Here is an 8,071-nt window from a genome sequence, read left to right as displayed (position 1 = left end):
AAATGTTTCAAATCAGTAACTGAAATTTATACCTAAAAAACTTGAAAAGTAGAACAAACCCAAAAGAAGCAAATGGATAGAAATAATAAAGAGTAAAGACCAATGTAGTTCATACAGAAAAATAGTTAAAGGAATAAAATGCTGGTTCTCTATGAAGTAAAAGAAACTTGACTAATCTCTTGTAAGAATGACACAAATTAGAGCAAAAATACAGATTATCAAAATCAGGAATGAAATGGGATATCACTATAGATCTTGTAGCCATCAAAATGGTAATAAGGAAGTGCTATGAACAATTTTACTATGGTCATGAATTCGTATCTCTGAAGAAGTGGACCAATTCCTTAAAAACCACATCCCCAAATTCTAGATCAAATAGATAATCTGAGTGTTTACATAACCACTATAAAAATGAATTCATAATATTCCTTTTATACATGGTTGGGTTCTGTTTGCTAATTTTGAGGATTTTTGCATGCGTTTTCATGAGAGATACTGGTCTGTCATTTTATACTTTGACATTTTCTTTGCTTTTGTTATTAGGGAGTACTGGCCTCATGAAATAAGTTCGGAAATGTTCCTTCCTCTTTTCTGGGAGAGACTGTATAACATTGGTATTAATAATCCTTCTTCAAATGTTTGGTAAAATACCCCAGTGAAACCATCTGGGCCTGAAGATTTCTTTTCTAGGAAATTTTAAGATCTACTACTGCTCTTGTACTGAGTAACTTTTCAGACCAATAAGTACTTCAGTAATTGTGCATAAACCCAAAACTCTACCAAAAAAGAGAAAAAAAGTAATGCTTAGGCCTCATAAGCACCACATTTCCAATAAAGTGCAGTCCTTTACTGTATCTCCCAGGGCTAGAGCTGAAAGCCACAAGGGAAGTTTGTGTGGTGGTGTGTTTTAGGCAATCAGAACAAAGATAAAATGGCCTTTCCTTCAACTGTGGTGCTGCTTCTGTTCCATATGGGAACAACAACAACAAAAACCTCCAATCATTTTATTTTTTTTAAATGGTAGAAAGATGGGACACAATTTTTTTTTCTATTAAATCCACATAATATGGTTGGCCCAGCTGAGCACAGAATGAAGGGTCTATCTTTTCAGTCTGTGAAGGAAGATTCTGGTTTCCTCAGCAAACCACTACTTACTCACTCTTGGGTCTCCTGGAAGGGATAGGGTTTTGCAATCAGCACCATCCCCTCTCTGGTCTCCTGGCTCCATTCCAGAAGGAAGCAGACTGAAGTGTGATGAGAACTCTCAGAATAATCAGTCCAAGAAGAGAAGAGGCAGCACAAATGGACATGACTCAGGAAAGCAGCAGCCCTGTTTTCTGCGTACATGCCTGAAAGCCAAGCATGTAACTCATTTATTCTGTCCATAGGACAGATATTTGTCATCCTTGAAACTGGTAATAATATCTACCTTTTGGTTTTCTTGTTTTTGTTGTTGTTGTTTTAGAAATAAGTGACACAACATGTAGAATGTTCAGGGTACGAGATAATCAAATATTAGAAACTCTGCATTCCCAACTTCCGCTCTTCTAGAACAACTTCTAAAATAAAAACATTTGGGGTGCCTGGGTGGCTCAGTCGTTAAGCGTCTGCCTTCGGCTCGGGTCGTGATCCCGGGGTCCTGGGATCGAGCCCCACATCGGGCTCTCTGCTCAGCGGGGAGCCTGCTTCCTCCTCTCTCTCTCTGCCTGCCTCTCTGCCTGCTTGTGATCTCTGTCTGTCAAATAAATAAATAAAATCTTTAAAAAAAAAATAAAATAAAAACATTAGGGGTTTTTACCCCCTTTCATAAAACATCAAGATCCCTGAAATAGGACACATTGTTCTAACATATATGCCCACTCCCCAACACAGGGATTCTAGAAAATCATACAATTTTAATACATAGCTTGCCTTGAAAAAATTGAAATAAATAAAAGATGAACAAAACACAAAACAAAAATCTGGGGGCTGATGTTAACATTTTCTTAGACCAAAATACAATAAAATTACAAATAAGAAAAACCATAAGAAAAAGCCTCTTATATTTAGAAAACTAAAACAAAATTCTATTCACGTGTTAAGAAATGAAATCATAGGGACGCCTGGGTGGCTCAGTGGGTTAAGCCGCTGCCTTCGGCTCAGGTCATGATCCCAGCATCCTGGGATCGAGTCCCACATCGGGCTCCTTGCTCAGCAGGGAGCCTGCTTCTCCCTCTGCCTCTGCCTGCCACTCTATCTGCTTGTGCTCACTCTCTCGCGCTCTCTCTCTCTCTCTCTCTCTCTCTCTCTAATAAATAAAATCTTAAAAAAAAAAAGAAATCATAGAAACCTATGTTTGTAACTGAATAATACTGAACTCAATATATATCATAAATAGAGAACAATTAAAATGTTAAAGGAAAATCAATAGCCAAGATGCCATTATTTGACACTAATATTGGAAGTAAATGAGCATTTCGCTCAGAAAGTTGGAAAAATAACAGGTAAATGCTCAGGGAAAAAGAAAATAAAAAACAAGAAAGTGTTTAGTAGTAGAAACTACATGAAACAGGAAGAAAAAAACTTCAGTGTATTCAGGTTCTCCAGAAAAACAGAACCAATAGATGGGGGTGGGGTGTGTGTGTGTGTTTATTAAGGAATTGGGTCATATAATAAAGGGGCTGACAGGTCTGAATCTGCAGGACAAGCCAGCAGGCTGAGAACCCAGTGAAAAGTATGCTTTGGAGCACAAATAAACAACAAAATATAGAGATAAACTCAGACACAAAGAACCAACTCATGATTCCCAGAGGGGAGAATAGGTTAAAAAAAAAAAAATTTATGCCGTAAGGATGCTTGCTAGCTTATCTGGAAAACCTCAGTTTTTGTTGTTATGGCCTTGAACTCACTGGATGAGGCTTAACCACACTTTTAAAGGTAATCTCTACTTAAAGTCTACCAATGGTAGGTGCTAACTACACCTATGAAATACCTTCACAGAAGTATCTAGATTTGTGTTTGATTAAATAAGTAGGTACTATAGTCTAGCCAATTTAACACATAGAATTATCCATCAGAGCCCACCCTTTGTCAACTTGACACATACATACATCTCCTTAAACCATACTTAATCTCCAAATAAAGTAACAACAAAGTTACTTCTGCCTAAAGTGATACAACTCTGTAGGGAAGTGGCAGTTCATTTTTGGTCCTACAGAGTTCATTGGACATGTAGGTGTAGTTGGTATTTATGTCTACATTCTTCCATTACCCATTCTGTATTCTCTTTGCCCTCAGTAAGCCCCTCAACTCATGGTTCTTTGCCAGATGAAGTGTCTCAAACTTTCATTTCTTTTTTTAAATTTTATTTATTTGACAGAGAGCGATCACAAGTAGGCAGAGAGGCAGGCAGAGAGAGAGAGGGGGAACCAGGCTCCCCGCCAAGCAGAAAGCCCGATGCGGGACTCGATTCCAGGACCCCAAGATCATGACCCGAGCCGAAGGCAGAGGCCTAACCCACTGAGCCACCCAGGCGCCCTCAAACTTTCATTTCTGAATGGGCCATTAGTGGTTCTGCCTGAATTGTAATTTTCCATTTACTTTTTAATTCTTTTTTTTTTTTTACAGATTTTATTTATTTATTTGACAGAGAGAGAGATCACAAATAGGCAGAGAGGCAGGCAGAGAGAGAGAGGTCTGAAGCAGGCTTCCTGCTGAGCAGAGAACCTGGTGTGGGGCTTGATTCCGGGACCCTGAGATCATGACCGTAAGCCAAAGGCAGAGGCTTAACCACTGAGCCACCCAGGCGCCCCTTCCACTGACTTTAATCCCAGGACCTGAGCTATGTCCTAGGGTATTTCCTGTGTTGTAGATACTCTCTTCCTTAACTCCACTGTTGTAGTGGCAGCCCAGTTTCTCCTAAATAATTAGGACCAGTCACCCCAGCCACTACAGTGATCTTCTTTTTTGCCTATTGAGAGGCATGAGGATCTGAAAGTGGCTGGGGGAGAAGGAGTCTCAATTTCCAGGTCAAAAGAATGACTGCTGTCTCCTGGTGGAAGCAAAATTTTTGCTAAGGGATCTCTATGGCTAATAGTAGAGCTGCTCCCTTTTCCAACCCTTCATTCCTTCCTGACTGTGGGGAAAACAACACTATATACTGAAGGCAGATTTAGAGCATATACCACTGCTTGGAGTATACTACACGAGCCCTGAAAGTGCTGCCACCTAGGCCGGCACTGGAAAGGAATTTCCAAAAGGCCAGTTCACTTCAGGCAACTATTCAGGATTGTGGGGAAATGGTAAGACCAATGAATTTCACGTGTTAACCCATTCACACTCATTTGCTGTGAAGTGAGTTCTTTGACCAGAACCAATGCTGTATGGAATACCATGAGGGTAGGGAAGACATTCTGTAAATCCACATATGATAGTTTTGGTGAAAGCAATGCCTGCAGTGAAGACAAAACCCTATCTGATAGACTAAGTGTCTATTCTAGTAGAAACAAAGCACCAATCCCTCCATGATGGGAGACAGGTTTTGCAGTCCTTTGTATTCCACAGGACCATGTTGCTGCTTTGTATGAGTAACTCTATGGCTCTCAGGGAACAGAAACCTACTTCTCATGAGTACGGCACTGTACCTAGTCTCTGTGATAAGGAGGGTTGACAAAACAGGAGAGAGAACTTGCCGATATGCCACTTGAGGTCCTGATGGCTTCAAATATCAAAGCACATAATGCTGGATTTTATTCAAAGAAATTATGGCTAAAAACTTCCCAAATCTAGGGAAGGAAATGGACAATCAAATCCAGTAAGCTTAACAGAATCAAGTTAGAGGAATCCAAAGAAGTTCACACCAAGAAGCATTATAATCACACTGTCAAAAGCTGAAGACAAAGAATTATAAAAGCAACAAGAAAATAATGACTTCATGTATAGGGTCCCCCATAAGATTTTGAGCAGATTTCTCAGTGGAAACCTTGCAGGCCAGAAGGCAGTAGGACAATATACTCAATGTACTAAAAGAAAAAAAACCTGACAACCCAGAACACTCTATGTGGCAAAACTATCCTTCAAAAGCAAAGGAGAGAGAAGCATTTTCCCAAATAAACAAAAGCTGAAGTTGTTCATTCACCACTAGACCTTTCTTACAAGAAATGCTAAAGGGAATTCTTCAAGTTGAAATGAAAGCATACGAAACAGCAACAGGAGAGCAAATGAAAGTAATATACTCGCTCGTCGAGATAACTATGCAGAAAAATACAGACTACTGAAAATACTGTAATGGTGAGAAAATAAATTCTAATGTAGAATAGATAAAAACATATAAATGTGTTAAGCAATTCACAGTGTAAATAAAAAGATTGTAAATTCTGACATCAATAACATGAACTATGTAGGAAGAGAAGTAAAGGTATAAAGCTTTTCCATACAACTCCTTTCTATCACAGCTAAACCTAGAGGTTAAGATGGTAGAGTGGAGGAACCCTGAGCTTGCCTTGTCCCTCAAACACAGATCAATGGGTAACTATTTTGAAAAACTAGGAATATAATCAGGATTAAGAAAACAACCAGCACAACTGGAGGGAGAGAACGGGGAAGATGAGGTTCAAGGAGTGGTGAGCTGGGGGAGAGGAAAACTACAAGACAGCGAAAGGGAGGGAAGCTTTTTCGTGGAGAAAGTCAGGGAGAGAGGAGGAGAGAGTGAAGCACAGAGGGTTTGCACAATAAGCCACAGTGAGGGGATCATCTGGGTCACAGGGGAGAAGCTCCCCTTCCTGGAGTACCTTTGGAAGAGTGTAACGTGCTTCTCCAAAAACAAAAGGTCAGCCGGGAGCCACCGAGTGGAGTTGAATAGTGCGGAAAGAGGTGCGCAGACACCCCATACCCAAGTTGCAGCTTTTCGCTATGAGCCGCAACAGATTTAAGCCACCATGTGCCCGCCAAGCAGCTGCTTTTCTGCGACAGAACTGAATAGAGAGCAGTGACACACAGACTGCAGATCACCCGGCTGCAGCGTTTCACCGTGTGCCACAACAGACTCAAGCTGCTGCGTGACTGCTCTTCGGGACGGAACCAAGTAGGGGACTGAGGCGCACGGCAGATCACCCGGCTGCAGCTTTTTGCTCTGAGTGGACAGTAGCCGCCACGTGCACACTGTGCGGCCGCTTTTCTGGGACAGGATGGTGCTGGGTATGCTGCCAGCCTCTCCACAGGAGGAGGGGAGTGGATCCATACATTGCCAGGCACTTTAAAATTTGGAGTTTTGAATCCTAGCCACTGGCCAGAGATGAAATACCGCAGATCCGTGGTTCCAGATGTGCTGATGGCCCAGGTACAGACAGGTTAAGGGCAGACATCTGACAAAAGCCCAGGACATAAGAGACTATTTGCTTTTCTCTGAGGGCCTCGAACTGCCCTCCCAGGGACAAGAAGGTGGGGGTGACATCATCTTCCTCCTTCACCACCTCTCCTTCCACCTGCCCACAGCAGCGACTTGAGAGAGCAGCACACTACTTCCAGGGGAGGCTGGACTCGCTTACCCCAACCCCCTGCCCCTCCCCTGGCAGGGTCAGCTTTACAAGGGCAAGACAGTTTGTGAGCCAGCCCAGCAGAACTCTCCCTCAGAAGACCAACACAGGCCCCTGGCATGTACCAAGTCTACGGATGAAAGAGTGCTACACAGCGCCAGCTTCAGTTTTAGTGGAAATCGGACCAGGCTTTCTTTCTTTTTCTTAAATTTTTCCTTTTTCAAAATGTCTTTTTAAAAAATCTTTTCTTTTATATAAATGTTTTTTCTTTTTTCCTCTTTTTTTGGGTATCAGGCTTATAATTTCTTGTTCACTTCTTGATTTGTTTCCTTCTCATTATTTGAATAGGCTTTTGATTTTTCTTCTTTCCTTACTCATTCACCTTCTTTCTTATTCTTTAGAATCAGGCTTATAGTTTTTTTGTTTCTTTGCTTTTTTGTTCCTTTCCCTTTTCTCTTGTCTTGGATCACACTTTTTTCTTTTCCAAGCTTAACAAATAAAGCAAACCTAGTTAAAGGTCTAAACACTCCCCAGGGAAGGAGGAACTCTGTAGAGGATGGACCAGTGGGAAAGAGTAGCCAAAATCCATCAGCCAACTGAAATCCATCAGCCAACTGTTTCTGGCACCAAAAACAGTTCCTGAAGTGCCAGGCCCTGGACAATGTATGATATATATATATATATATATATATATATATATATATATATATATATATATATATATATATAAAATGATATTATATATATATATATTTTTTTAAATATAGCATACTTTCAGGTACAGGAACCATAATAAGCTTTCATAACATGCAAAATATAGAAACTTAGCCAAAATGACAGGAAGGAGGAATTCTCCCCAAAACAAAGGTCAGGAAGCTATCACAGCCATGGACTTTCTCAAAGCAGGTATAAGCAATATATCTGGAAAAAAACTTAGATCAACAGTTAAAAGACTACTAACTAGACTCAAAAAAAAGCAGAGAAGACAGCAGAGAAACACTTGCTGCAGAGATAAATGACCTAAAAACTACTCAGGCTGAAGTAAAAACTGCTATAACTGAGATGTAAAGCAAACTGGTTATAATTACTATGAAGACTGGAGAAGCAGAGGAGATGACAGATGACATAGAAGAAAAAACTATGGAAAATAATGAAGCTGAAAAGAGGAGGGAAATAAAACTCTTAGATCCCTAAGGAAGACTTAGGGAACTCAGCAATTCCATAAACCAAATGGTATCTGTATCATAGGAGTCCCAGAAGAGGAAGAGTGGGGAAAAGGGGCAGAAGGTTTACTTGAACAAATTATAGCTGAGAACTGCCCTAATCCAGGGACGGAAATAAGCATTCAAATCCAAGAGGCACAGAGAACTCCCTCAAAGTCAACAAAACAGGCTAACACCATGACATATTGTAGTGAAACTTGCAAAATGCAGTGAATTTCAGAGAATCCTGAAAGCAGCTTAGGAGAAAAAAAAATTCTTAACCTGCAAGAGTAGGTACAAAAGGCTGGAAGGAGATCTGTCCACAGAGACCTGGCAGGTCAGAAAGGCCTGGCATGA

Source organism: Enhydra lutris, unplaced genomic scaffold, assembly GCF_002288905.1.
Source record: "Enhydra lutris kenyoni isolate GAN:26980312 unplaced genomic scaffold, ASM228890v2 scaffoldscaffold33, whole genome shotgun sequence".
In the NCBI taxonomy this organism is placed as follows: domain Eukaryota; kingdom Metazoa; phylum Chordata; class Mammalia; order Carnivora; family Mustelidae; genus Enhydra; species Enhydra lutris.
Note: the sequence above shows the minus strand (reverse complement) of the source record.